The following is a 15,339-nucleotide window of genomic DNA, read 5'->3' on the forward strand; positions in this document are numbered from 1 at the left end:
TTGATGGCAACAATTTAAAAAGTGAAACGAACATTTAAAGTTTTCGAGGCAAAATGCCGAAACAAAATTAATAGCCCTTCTGGGCTAACGCTCTTTTGGGCAAAAAAGTCTGAAATGGCCCAGATTTTAACGGTCGTCCAGAAGGGTTTGTTAAGGTTCTTCTACACTCTCGCTGAGCCTGCAGTCTACCAATCTGCTATGGCATTCGCTCCTTCTAACCCCCTTTATCTTTTTAGCTTTATTATTAAGCATTACTTTCTTCGCACTTACGCCATACCCTGGTCAACAGGAAAATTACAAAAATTTTAAAAGCAGCACATGTTTCGAATTCCCGCTGTAGCCGAAGTGTTGGCATACGTTTTCCTATTTGCTCAATCTTTTCGCAGTTTATAATATCAAGGTACAGTTTTCTTAGTAATATGTCTTGCAAAACCTTTTTCTTCGGGATCATTATATTATGAAAGTTTCTTGTGTTAAATTTAATAGTTATACTAGCAGCTTAGCTGCCAGCCTTCGCCTGGCTTTCAAATGTACCAGAAAAGTGGCTGAAGGGAACACCAAACGTTAAATTTAAAAACTGCGTAGAATTTTACTCTGTAGAACAACTTCATAAAAAAGTTCTTATGTATAACTAAATTACAATGAAGTAAGCAATATCCCTTAATACAAATATTAATTATCCTAATAAATAAATTAACCAACTTCCCTTTGCAAAATCTTAAGAACTCAAATGGTATAAAGGAGGATAAGAATTTTGTTTCCTAAAAAAATCACTCAAAACTTTTCAATATTTTAAAGACAGTGAAATGAGCAATAAATAACATAAAAGAATATAAAAAACAAAAAATTCTGAAAAGCAAAGCATAATTAATGATATTTTATCTTATATTTTCAAGAGAAAAAAAATTACAATGAAATAAGCTATATCCCTTAATACAAATATTAATTATCCTAATAAAAAAAATTAACCGACTTTCCGTTGAAGAAAACAAATCATGCAAAACTTTTCAATATCTTACAGACAGTGAAGTAAGCAAAAAATAACATGAAACTCAAAAAACAAAAAATTCCTCGTACAATTTTACTCTGCAGAAAAACTTTATAAAAACATTCAACAAAAATGTATTATATATATAAAAATTTGACAATGAAATATGCCAATCGCTTAAAAACAGTGACATAGGAAATACGATGAAAAATTGTTGCCAAATCCATATTTCTAAAAGAATGAAACTATTCAAAATGATGCGATTTCATCAAAAATCTATCAACAACAATAAGAAAGGAAAATTGTTGCCAAAATCACATTTTTAAAGATGTTAGAAGTGTACTCGGAAGCTTCATTTAAAATTTTTTTTAAAATACAAAATATTATCGTTTTGCCAAAATTCTTTTTGTAAAAGCAGTCGCAAGGATGAAAGTTTAACGTGTCCAAAAATCAAAGATAAATAAATTGTAAATTTTTAAAAATAAACTTTTTAGCAAAAATCCCGTTGAAAAGGAGTTAAGTTCCCTTTGTTAAATAAATTCGTATAGAATCGATTTATTGAAACACGAAATTTATTTTATGTTCGTAAAATAGCTAAGTGCCTACGTTTCATGACGATGTGAAAATGGAGTGTGTAGAGTAAAATCTCGCTTTCCTATAGCCCATTATGTCTCAAAATGACACGATTTCGTCACAAAACATATAAAATAAAAAAAAATCTAATTCGAATTTCGAAAAAATCGCTTCGAGTTGCACTGGCTCTTGTCTAGATGCACCTAGAGTGTCTCAAAAAAGTGATGGGACACTTGTGCTTTAGAAAAGGAAACTGCAATAAAATAAATTTAAAAAACATGTAAAATGTTTTGTGGGTGTGTTTCATACTTAAATTTAGTAACAATTATTACATAACATACATTTTCTCAAAATATTAAAATATTAATTTAATAAAAATACAATTGTTTAGAACGGAGCAGAAAATGGCTCACTTAAGTGATGGGACACTACGTACTATGCAACAAAAATCGTCTGAAGTAAGCAATAAAAATATTTTTTTGGGTTTTTATTTTTACTCAAAAGCAATTGGCAATAATTTATAAAATCGTCTGCAGTATTTCTCTCCAATTTGTTATGGAATTTTTGTGTTTTTTAGCTCTGTGCAGCCATGAATGCTAAACGAAAAGAAACTTTGCCTGGAATTTGAAAATTAGTTATTAATTTGCATATTGAACGTGGAAAATCTATTAGAGAAACTACTGAAACAGTTAACTTCAGTCATTCAACAGTTTTCAATATCATTAAACGATATAAAAAGAATCATATGATTCAGGATAAAAGAAGACCTGGCCGACCATCAAAGCTATCCAATGGAATAAAGCGAATTATCGTTCGAAATATTTAAAAAAAATCCAAGAATGAGTGCTCCTAAAGTTGCTGCTGATTTACAAGCATTATATGGAGTAATTGTTAATTCTGAGACTATTAGAAGAGTAATTCGATCTACTGGATATCACGGTAGAGCAGCCAGGAAAAAATTCTTCGTAAGTGAAAAGAATAGAAAACTCAGACTGGCTTTCGCAAAATCCAACATAAATAAGAATTCTGATTACTGGAATGAAGTTATATTTGCTGATGAGAGTAAATTTAATATATTTGGTTCTGACGGTAGAATCTTGGTGTGGAGAAAACCCAGGGAAGAATTTCGCAAACAGAACTTGGTGCCAACAGTAAAACATGGTGGAGGAGGAGTTATGGTATGGGGGTGTATGTCGTCCGCTGGAGTTGGTAATCTTGTTTTTATTGACAGTATAATGGATCAGTACAAGTATATTGACATTTTAAATCAAAATTTGAAATCTTCAGCACGAAAATTGAACCTTCATAACGATTTTAAATTCTACCAGGACAATGACCCCAAGCACAGTGCTTTGAACGTTAAACTCTGGATGCTGTATAACTGTCCTGAAATAATAAAAACACCCCCAAAATCTCCACAGTTAAATCCCATAGAGAATATTTGGCAAGAATTGGAATCAAGAATTCGCAAACACACCATTTCTTCAAAACAACAATTAAAATCGGTGCTTCAAGAAGAATGGGGTAAAATCACTCCAGAAATCACAAAAAAATTAGTCGAATCCATCCCAAGAAGATTAAATCATGTTTTAAAAGTAAAAGGAAATCCAACAAAATATTAAAACCTTTTAAAAAGTAAAATGTTTGGATAAATATTTGATGGAAAATTAAGTGTCCCATCATTTAAGTGAGCCATTTTCTGCTCCGTTTTAAACAATTGTATTTTTATTAAATTAATATTTTAATATTTTGAGAAAATGTATGTTATGTAATAATTGTTACTAAATTTAAGTATGAAACACACCCACAAAAAATTTTACATGTTTTTTAAATTTATTTTATTACAGTTTCCTTTTGTAAAGCACAAGTGTCCCATCACTTTTTTGAGACACTGTATGTACCAAATTTCGTAGCCGTGGGTCTATTAGCTTACGCGCTGCGCAAACGAAAGACACACACACAGACTCTTTCTTTTATTATATGTAGAGATTATCACGTTCTTGGTACTTACGCAACATAAAATTCGGCTGAATAGCAAAATCACAAAATATTTAAAAACAGCATATCTTTCGAATTTCCGATAGAGGTTCGCGCGCTACAGATAAAAATGTTTAATTCGTACGGTGTTGCCACTGCTGTCTTTCATTTAGTTGCGTTTGCTAAAAATTAATTAAAATTTATAGATTTGGAAAGTAATACAAAAGTGATTCAGACATTTAAAGTGACACGATGCCAAATCCCGTTTCGAAAGTCCGTTCAAACTAACGCCGTTTTGAACTAAAAATACCATATTAAGCAGCAAGCTCTTTGTGGGTATTTCTATCTCCAGATTTATAAAATGAAATATGCAAAACAATAACACTACGTCATACACAGATCATCGATTTTATAGTCCTAGTAAATATTATCATCCATTATTTAGTATCACTCACAGAAGTAACTATTCATAAAAATATCGCCCATCTTCAAACAGATAAATGCTACTAAAGTAATAATCGCAGATGAAGAAAAAGGTTTATGGAAGGAGAACTTGAATCAAACATAACAGATAACAAAGATAAAAAATTCCCACTTCTTTTTTCTAACAATGTCTTCCTTATGTAACAAACTATATGCACACTCTACTGCAGAAGAAGGGGAAAAGAGTGCAAAAATTCTGCAATATGAAAACTTCACGTTATCATATTACTCGAAGAAAAAAAATTGAAAGCTTTCAGATTTTATACTACGCCCAAAAGGGCATTTTTTAATGTTTTGTGTGTTACCGTTATTGATTAAATATCATGTTCTTCGGCAATATAAAAAAATTATTTAAAAACCGCAAAATTTTAAAATTTCCGATACAGTCTCCGGCGGTGGAGATAAAAATGTTCTTTTCTGTAGTGTTGCCATCGCTCGCTTTGAAATCGTTCAGTTTGCTAATAAAATATTCATTAAAGTTTTAAAGCATATGAAATACATAATAAAACAATTTCGGAATTCAAAATTTAGGCTTCCAGGTGCCTATGCTTGGTAGGAGGATAGCGTTATTCAAAATTCGATGTCTCTAGACACCGTTGTTTCTTCACAATGCGAGAAACATTCATACAGATTCTGCATTATTTAGTTTTTTCAAATATAATGTGTGGCGATAATATTTGGTGGCAACAGTTTGAAAAGTGAATCGATGCAAAATGCCGTTTTGAAATTATTAGCCTTTCTGGGCTAATGCCCTTTCCTTCAAAAATTTACCCTTTTTTAAAAAATTAAAATATATATAAAGGTGTGTGTGATTATGGCAAAGCCTCGAGGGCTATCTGCCTAAGAGGAGGAATGCCTTCGTGGAGGACTTTCTAAGGGAAACTGGCTCGTATACACGTTACACATGGGGAAAACCACGAAAACGCCCATGCAGCCAGCCCGTTCGCAGAACTCGAACCTCGGACCGAACTACCAGTGTTCAGCAACTTTACCGCTCGGCCGCTGGTGGGCATATATAAAGGAAAAGGTCCGAAATAAAAAAAAAAAAGAAAGAAAAGAGGAAAAATAAAAGGGAAAAAAATGTCCGAAAGCTTTAAGACTTTATATTACTTCCAAAGGGGCGTTTTTTTAACGTTTTGTGTATGTGTTTTGTGTTTCTTTGCACTTAAACCATAAAATTTAATTCAATAGTAATATCACAAAATATTTAAAAATACCCTTAGAATTTTCGATACACAGTGTCGCCGATTTTTTTTTTTTTTTCCACCCGTACAGTGTTGCCATTGCTCGCTTTGAAATCGTTGAGTTTCTTAATGAAAAATTGGTTAAAGTTTTACAAAATAGGAAATCGATAATAAAACAAATTTCAAATTTTGTCTACCAGATGCGTATATTCGAGTTGAGGACTACGTTATTCAAAATTGGATAGCTCTAGGCACCGTTGTTTTATCACAGTGCGAGAAACATACATACGTTGATGCAAAATTTAAAAGCACCACAGCAGTATATGTTTAGAACTCCCGATGCAGCGTTATTGTGGGGCATACTTTTTTTTTTTTTTTCCTAGTCGTTTCTGAGTTTATCGTATCAAGGTTCAGTTTTTTTACTAAGATGACTTTAGAAAACTTTCTTTTGTCCTTTTATTATTAACATTTTGCGTGTTTACTTTATTTATTAAATATCGCGTTCTTTGCGTTTATGCCACATTTCGATTCATCAGCAAAATCACAAAATATTTAAAAACAGCATATCTTCAGCATATTTTCGATAAGCAGTCTTCCGCGCCGAAGATAAAAATGTTTTTTACTCCGTCCGATGCCGTCACTGCTAGCTTTGGAATCATTCATTTTGTTGACCAAAAGTGCGTTACAATTTTACAAAATATGAAATAAATAATAAAAAAAATTTCAAAATTCGGTCTTCCATGTGGTTCCAAGTTCGGGTGGAGGTTTGCGTTATTTAAAATTGGATGGCTGTAGGTACTGTCGTTTACTCACAGCTCGAGGAGCATACATACATTCATGCAGATTCTTTAGTATTTAAATTCTTTCAAAATAGTACAGGGCGATAATATTTGGTGGCAATAATTAAAAACGTAAAACGCCGTTTATAGCGAACCAATGCAAAACCTAATTTCGAGACTAATAACCCCTTTTGGGATTGCATTTAATCTCCTCCTTCGTAAGTAATTGCTAGAGGTCACTTTTCACTGCTTATCTAAAACACTAAATTTTCGACGTCGCAGACGATATTTGCGTATTCCGAACTTTGTAAACATTATAGTTTTTCTTTTTAACCTCTTCTATTTCGTTTTTGTTAAAAAAAGTTGTCCCTTATATGATTATTTCATGCCGAACTCATAATACCCCCAATTGTTTTTGAACGGCAGTGTATTTACACATAATATAAAGCTTATATATTTTATTAAAATTTAAAATACTTTTATTGGTTTCCCTGTACATCAAGCTTTCATTTAATTTTTTTTAACTATCTTGGCCACGTGATCTTAACTGCGCCACAATCTCGTCATTATAACGAGCTTCCTATCTAACTTCGGCAACAAGTTTGATTCAATGCTCTGTTTAGGAGGCGTTTTCGTTTGTGGTTTCATTTTCCTTTTTGGTTTTGGCTCACAATTCAAATCTAATCTATAGTCAACTACATCAGTTTGTTCACACCAGAGGCATCAGAGCAGAAATGTCCCTGTTATCAGGTAAGCTTTTCAAAATTATTAATCTGCATTGTAATAATTCATTTTCAATAATATGTACTAAAATTATACTATAACTAGCGGAAGTATCCGACGCCAGTTAAGTTACATTGAGAGTAATGCATCTAACAACAGAGAGAACAATACCGCTGTAATTCTTCTCTAAGAACGATGTAAAAAATACGATTCATAGTCATACATCTTTCAGTCTCATGCGATATGGAATCCACATAAAACATTTCGACAGAAAAATAAGCTAATTCTCTCTCATTATATCAGGAAAAATGGCACGCAGTGTTTAATGATTTGTGTCTTTTTAATCAAATAGTCGTAAACGTTCCATCCAATATTTCACCTATATTCAATTTTAGTCGATTCATTGTGGCAAAAGATGGATCATAATTGATCAGAAACCAATCCCGCAAACAAACTAACAAACACACATAATTCTTTATATATATATATCTATATTTCACAAAACTTACAAATTTTTGATTGACAGACTCTACGACTTAAAAGCGAGCAATAGCAACACTTCGAAATAAAGTGTTTTTATCTCCAACACGTGAGAATGTTGCCACTCGGAAAGATGAGTGCGAAAACGAGCTCTTTCAGAGTTTTTTAATTAATATTTCGAGTGATTAAAGTCGTACGAAGATGGGAGTAGTCGAAATGGCTTCCCACAAATTTTTGGAATCGGGAATAATGCATTTAATATTTGGCAATGCTATTTTGATTTCATCGTAAAACTTAGAAATTTTTTATTAACAAACTCTAGGATTTGAAAACGAGCAGTGGCAACAACTTTCGAAATAAAACAGATTTTCATCTTCAGCTTGCGCGATTGTTGCCACTCGGAAAAATGAGAGCGAAAATTATCGTTTTTCCGAGTTTTTAATTAATATCTCTGATTTTAGAGACTTCGACTTTTTCCCGAACCTAGAAAAGAAATTGTAGAAAGTTTCGCACGATGTCTATAGTAGTGCTTAAGTTATTAGCGAACAAACACACACACAGAGACTTTCCTCTTTATAGATTATATAGACCGATAATGTACTAAAATTGGAAGGAACATTTTTCTGGCTTTGATTACTGTAATATTTACTTAAATATCAAACGTATCTAATATTTTTTATGACAGCTTATGTTAGAAAAGAGTTTTAATGTCATCCGTTAAAAAAAAAAAAGATGTATTTATATAAAATTCAAAGCGAAAATAATGAGGACAGTAGTTAAACAGCAGTACACTTCTTAATGTTTATATCGCTTATTTTAAGTTGCACTGAAATCCTGAATATTATAATGTTAAGTGTTCGTATTATATCTGAAGCATGGACCTTATAAGAAATAGACTAACCCAAACGGGTTTTCTCCCTCGTCTGAGGTGTTGCCGGCTGTCACCTTGATCACATCCGGAGGAGTAGGGACGACTTGCAGAAATTTAATATTGGTTGCCTATTGCAGTGTGTATAATTGTCAAGAAAAAGCTGGTTGTAGCGCCGAATTACACAAATTAGAATTTTTGCATATTTTTATTTTTGAAATTCAGATTGATTTTTTAAAAATGTAGCATATTTATCAAGCATAATTAACGTTCCAAATAATAATAAAGCTATTGCATGCTTTCAGGGCTGGACATTTTTTTAGCTTTTCCTATGCTGTAAGCAAATTTGTAACTACTTCTTTTAGAAAATAATATTTTAAGTGTGATCCTAGTGCCAAACAAACAATCAAACAAGCAATTTTCTCTTGCAATTTTTATGCTTTTTATTGGTGTAAATAAGTAAAAAGTACTAAAATATTTAAAAACGAATTTTTGAAAGTTTTGTTTAAAATTCTAAATTGTGCTGCTTTTTAAAAATTATATATGAGTATAATAGCACAATTTCTATAAAGGAATTTTATTTAAATTATATTTCATAATACATCATAGTGATAAACACTTTTGACTCCTTAAAAATTTTTATACATTTAATTCTAATATTAAAATTGTATTTAACCTTAATAATTAATTTTGATTGTATTTTATATTGATTATTTTTTTTAATTTATTTTTAGTTCTGCATAAGATTTTTTTTTATTTACTGTTAATTTAATTTATTAGCCCAAAGCGGCGGTAGCCTAGAAAGGCTGTTAGTTTCGAAGCGGCATTTTGCGTTGTTTTACAATAAATGTCCGTGTTTCCTTGCAAATTGTTGTTACCAAATATTATCGCCCTGTATTATATGTAAAGGAATTAAATAATGAAGAATCTGCATAAATATATGTATGTTTCTCGCACTGTGACAAAAACGACAGTATGTAGAGTCACCAAATTTTGAATAATGTAATCCTCCACCCGAACATGGGCATCTGGACAGCCGAATTTCGAATTTGTTTTAATCTATTTCGTATTTTGTAAAACTTTAACGAAATTTTTATTAACAAACTCAACGAGTTCAGAACGAGCACTGTACGGAAAATAACAGTTTTATCTCCGGAAATTCTAAAGATATGCTGTTTTCAAATGTATGTGGTTTACGGGCGAAGAACATGATATTCAATAAATATAGGTAACACACAAAACTTTAAGAAAAGGTTCCTTTTGGGCGTAATATAAAATCTGAGTGCTTCTAGATTTTATTTTGCCTTCTTTTTCTTCCCTTCATTACGCTCAGAAAATTTTATGCTCCGAATTTTATGAATTATTAAAATAACTAATCCACTTTAATGTTAATAATTTAATGATCATATAATCAGATAAATATGATAGTTTTGTAATGTTATTATAGTTTGGAAAATCACTGCCTGAAAATGTTCATTAAATTTTTTAAAAAAATTTATCAGATCTTGTTTAATTTTACCTTATTTATTTCAAAGCATCACGTACTATCAATCTTATTTAATTTTACTTTATTTTTACGCAAAATTAAATTCATAAATTTTGTGCTTAGAGTTTTTACCGTTCTACCAAAGTAAAGATATTTGTACAAGAATTACGCGTGAAAAAAATGCGCGAAATGCCGTAAAAAGTGCTTTAATGAGATATATTACATCCTATTTGCAAAAGACTGTGGCTTTCATAATCTCATCACTATACAACGTATCTGATTTAATAATTAAAAAGTGTTATGTGATACAAACGCCATAGGTTTCAGTTAAAGTAAACCAGATCGTCCCTACTCTTTCTTACCGACATGTCGGTGACGCGAACCCCGCCCACTGAGTTAGTCTATCTCTTATAAGGTTCATGATCTGGAGTGTTTGAACATGTTTTGGGTTATTTAAAAAATCTATATATAATTTGATTTCAAAAAAGTATAATGCAAAATTTTGCTAGCAATTAATGATAATATATATTATTGAAATTATTAATTGTAATACGTATACACGTGTAACTCTGAAAGGACCATACAATAACATAAAAGAATTACACATCAGATAATACTGTTTCTACTAATTGTTCTTCAGCATAACGTCAGTTCAAATAATTGATTTTCTTCCCACAAAATACAAATAATATAACTGAATCTGAATTTCTTATAAAAAGTATCATTTTCAGCCATATGAATTGGTGCAAAAAATTTGTTAAAATAACTCATCTTGGTACGAAGTTTCTTAAAAAATGTTGATACAGATTTCAAATTTTATTTTTCGTATCCGGGACCCGCAGATCTCAAAAAACGTTTATTCTTGTATGAAGAATAACTTTGTTCTCATAAGCTTACCTTAATTATAATATTTATCTTAAAGCAACAATAATTTTAATTTTTAAAAATGCATATTAAAAAATACGTGTGAGAATTTTTATAGGTAAATATAGTACGTCATTTAAGAAATAGTAATAATTAAAAATATTATTTCCTTCTTAGTTTACACATAAATACCGCATGTCATTTTCCCAGTTCTATAAAAATTTATTTGGTTTTGTTGTTGCAATATTCAAACCCTTTTTGGCTTTAATAGAAAATAATTTCAAATATTTTGTTTATTGATATTCGGTTCCTTTTTCATTTTATTTATTTATCAAGCTTGAAACTTTCGACATTACTTAAGTCAGATATGATTCCCAACCAATCGAGAGAAAAACCAACGTGTAGCAGACCGAACGTAAGAATTTCCTTTTATAAATATAGTTTATTTTGTTTGGTACTTGTACACTGAAATACATTTTAAAGTTATTCATTATACTTTTAATTTAGCCTTTGGCTATGTGTACGTAATTTATTCTAAAATAAATTTCTTTATTTCAGTAGTAACAGAGAATAATTAAGTCTAATCACAGGAGGACGCACGTTAGAAACGTTTGACAAACAAACAATGACACAATTTCTTATTTAATTTATGTTATCAACATACATTTTGTATCAAAATCTGAGAATTAATATAAATAAAACAATGATAAAGTATTAAAAGTAAACATTTAATAGCAATCTCACCACAAAAAGGCTACTGAAATAAAGAATGTATAAAATAACAGTATTTTTCCCATAATCAATCTAAAATAATTGACAAATTTAAACTTATGCTCTATTAAGAACCTGGTGTAATTTAAATCCTCTGTTGTACATTAAAAAAATAGCATAATTATGTAAGTAATTAAGATAAATTATTCAAATTTATTCCTAAGCATTTCTATTTTGATGAATAACTAAGTAGACTAAAAAAAAATCAAGGTAGGGGGAAGATCCAGCGGCGATAGAAATGCTTTTTATGAAATACAACAGAGCTATAAATGTTCATAAAATACCAGTTGGATATATCATAAATTAAATTTATTTTATTTTATGTCAAGTAATGCAAGTTGTGTTGTGACTTATCTCACTTGTCTGACAGTAACATCATCGTGGCAAATAGTCAAGATTGTGCCTGTCCGAGGGGGGAGAACGGGTCCGTGAGTCTCCCAGCCCTCTTTCCCTACCACCGACCTCTCGAGAGGGCTTCCGTGTCGCTGCATATTTAAGTGCCCCATGCCGCACAGACACTATACGTTAACAAACGTCCAGGCGCGGTTGGGTGACAGTATAAGTAAAGATATATTAGAAATATAATAAGATTTTAAGTTAAAGAAAGGTCTTTATTAATTCTAATGCGCTCAAAAATATACATATTGATTAAATTTGGAAGATAAACTGTATGTTTTGCGAATGGTAACAATTTACGAAAAAGAATTGCGGCAAGCCGCGAGCAAGACATAAGACCTAATGTCTCATACTTGTGCAAGTGTACTATGTACGTATACTAAAAGAGAAGTTTTTGAAGATTCGGCTAAAAAAAATTCTAACAGCAAAATTACGGTATTTGCTCGGAAAAACCCTGCCCTGGTGTCTTGAAATATGTAACCGTCCTTATATTATAATTTTTAAGAAATAAAAATGAAAAATATCCGAGGGGAGTATATTTCGAATCAGAATTCATTTGATCTTGATTAGAATGAAAGTTAAGGATACGATTTTACTACAGTACACGAAGGAAAGTTAGGAAGCGTTACTGATACATTCCTTCAAGCATAATAATGGCCAGTACTGTGAATGCAGGTCTTAATTGAGGATTCTCAGCTGGATGCGCCTGTTAAAATTGCTGGTGGTAAATTTAGTTACTTAAATAGCGTAATTGTTCTTAGGTTGTAAAATACTTAAAACTCCTTCTTTTTATTCATCAGCTTAATTTATCAAAATACTCTTATTAAGTATTTAATAAGTATTTTCATTTACCAAAATACTCTTATTAAATACTTAATACTCTACCAAATACTCTAAATACTCTACCAAATTTTAGAACCAAAAACGTAGCAAAAAAATCTGATGTGTACACCACATGACTTCCTTGTACGGAATATTAAATTATACGCATTTTTTTTTTCTTGAATTTCATTTAAATTGATTGGATTGAATTAAATCTACTTCGACGATAGTGCATAACCACAACAGAATAAATGCACTCTTTAAAGTTCAGTATATTTGTTACCATAGCGACACTCTGGCGCTAGGTTCACCTAACGGCGTTATATTTCGTTCATATTATAACTCGGAATGCAAAAAATTTATATCATTTGAAGAATTATCTAATCGCTGCCACATGTTCTATTCAAATACTCTAATAATGCTACAACGATGTATAAAAGAAATTAAGCGAGAAAAACGAAAAAGAAACAGTTTTTCACAGACGATTGAGTACTTCTCATTCAATTAATTCAATTTTCACTTCGCGACAAGGCAAAAATACATAAAAGCTCAAAATATCTGTATTAAAAATTACGAAGTAAATCTTAAACGCTTATTTCCTCCAAAAAATTCCAGAAAGGATTAAGCATGATTTAATTCCCAGTAATAAATGAAGGCGTTATCTTTGTTGTTGCTAAGCTAGTTTCTCTAGATTGGCAACAAATCCACTAGTCTGCTGTTTCAAATGTAAACAAGCTATGGTCGCCATCAAAAATATTATTAGGCTTAGGGGCACAACTTTAAAATTGTTGATAATTCTAAAAATATTGCATACAGATTTACTAAAGGCATAAAAATCTTAACCGGAAGATAAGAACAATATAATTCAATCATTTTTAAAGCAAAAAAATGCACAATTTACGAACGTATAAGAGTAAAGATACTGAGATCACTGAGCCGGGTAACAGAGTGGATATAAATATATTTATATACGTTTGGTGCGGCCGATTGCAACCAAAATACGAGGTGCACATCTACATGTTATAGCAGTCCTATATACAAAATTTCAACGTTCTGAGGCTATTCGTTTTTGAGTTATGCGAGATACGTACATACGCACGTACATACATACTTTCGTACAGACGCCACAAAAAATTCTCTTCAGAGTTGATTTTAAAGCAGTTTTATAATTTTTTTGGAACTAACGAGTCTTTTATTCTGTCTTTACGTACAGATATCACGCAAAAACATCGTTAAATTGCATTCGATAGCGGTCAAAATGGATACTTTCGTTGAAATATGTTGGCTGAAACTTTCCGCGATTACAATACTTCCTTTTTACTTCGTACAAGGAACTAAAAAAGGAGGCCTCGCATCATAGTAAATATGATAAGTAACATTTTGATAAAAATGGGTGCCAGACGCACTAATCGGCAAATTTCACCATTTTTTGTCGAGCATAGTAACCACACAAATTTTGTTCGATTTGTTTTTGTATGGTAACCCATATAACCCCATTGGGCGTTTTTGCGTATTGTTTTAAACTATTTTTGCTGTGTTTTTGTCAAAAAAACTTTTTTTTTTTAGTTTATGCTTAATTTCTTAACGTTGTTTTCCTTTTTTCGAACGTCCCGCGAACGGGCTGGCTGCATGGGCGTTTTCGTGATTTTCCCCATGTGTAACGTGTATACGAGCCAGTTTCCTTTAGAAAGTCCTCCACGAAAGCACCCCTCCTCTTAGGCAGATAGCCCTAGTAGCTGTAGCTTTGCCATAATTAAATACACCAAACACACCTTTTTTCGAACGGTATCTCCTTTTTATTTTTACATTGTTTAGCCCAGAAGAGCTATCAATTTCGTTTCGGCATTTTGTGGCGTTTCACTATAACCGCCATCTCAGTTTTTGTTGCCACCAAATATTATCGCCCTGTATTATATTTAAAGAAATTAAATAATGAAAGATCTGTACGAATGTATGTATGTTTCTCGCACTGTGAAAAAACAACGGTACCTACAACCATCCAATTTTGAATAACCGAGTCCTCCATTCAAATATGGGCATCTGGAAGCTCAAATTCGGAATGTGGAATTTGTTTTATTATCCATTTCATATCTTGGAAAACTTTAACGAATTTTTAATTAAGAAACTCGGCGATTTCAAAGCGAGCAATGCCAATGTACGGGGAAAAAGAAAAAAATACACCTTTAGTCTCCAGCGCGCGAGATTGTGTATCGGGAATTCTAAAGATACGTTCTTTTTAAATTATTTTGTGATATTGCCGTTGAATTGGATTTTATGGTTTAAGTGCGAAGAACATAATATTTAATAAATAAAGGTAACACACAAAACGTTAAAAAAAGCCCCTTTAGTCATAATATAATAAATAAATAGATAAATCTGAAGCGAGTTTCTTTTCTTTTCTTTTTTCTTTAATTATATAAGTTTTGTTATATTTCGCTTTTGAATTTTTGGTGGTAACATTTCGTTAACGTGGTGCGTCTGGTAAATCTGTTCTAAAATTTTTAAAAAGTTGCAATCTCAACTTTATATTAAAATTATAATTTAATTTATGAAACAGATTTAAAAGTAGACAGTTATGAAAGGGTTTCCAAATTTAAGAACAAAAGTTCCCAAAATTCAAGATTGTAATTGCAGTTATCATTATATTATATAATGTCCTGTTTTCCTCAGAAATTTTAATAAATTGCTGCAAAATAAAATAAGAGAAAATTTATTCAGTTTTGGGTTGAATGTGTTACATGGCATATTACATGCTTTCATTACTATTAGAATTATCGATACAAAATGAGGCCGTGATCCGGATTCTCCTTATATTTAAATATAGGTCTGCAAAGAAAATTTTAAAAGACAGGCTTACACATGCTTTAAATAAATACTTATAATGGATACAGCCAAAAAAACTAATTACATACTTATCCATTCTACACAAGGAAATATATTGTAAT

At 31.2% G+C, this 15,339-nt stretch overlaps 1 protein-coding gene across 2 annotated transcripts in view; it reads left to right on the forward strand.

Annotated features, from left to right (window-relative positions):
- The first annotated feature begins 6,636 nt into the window (after positions 1-6,636).
- Positions 6,637-15,339, forward strand: part of LOC118201278 (CUE domain-containing protein 1-like) — an 88,483-nt gene continuing 79,780 nt past the window's right edge. Inside the window, exon 1 of one of the 2 annotated variants that reach the window (XM_085812290.1) lies at positions 6,637-6,734. The gene's annotated coding sequence lies outside the window, so the exon portion shown is untranslated. Of the gene's footprint in view, positions 6,735-10,772; positions 10,821-15,339 lie in introns of those variants that run through there. The other variant, XM_085812291.1, reaches the window with a different exon arrangement.

The sequence above is a fragment of the Stegodyphus dumicola genome, chromosome 1, assembly GCF_044657685.1.
Source record: "Stegodyphus dumicola isolate Sdum_Otavi_A_Nest chromosome 1, ASM4465768v1".
Taxonomy (NCBI): Eukaryota; Metazoa; Arthropoda; class Arachnida; order Araneae; family Eresidae; genus Stegodyphus; species Stegodyphus dumicola.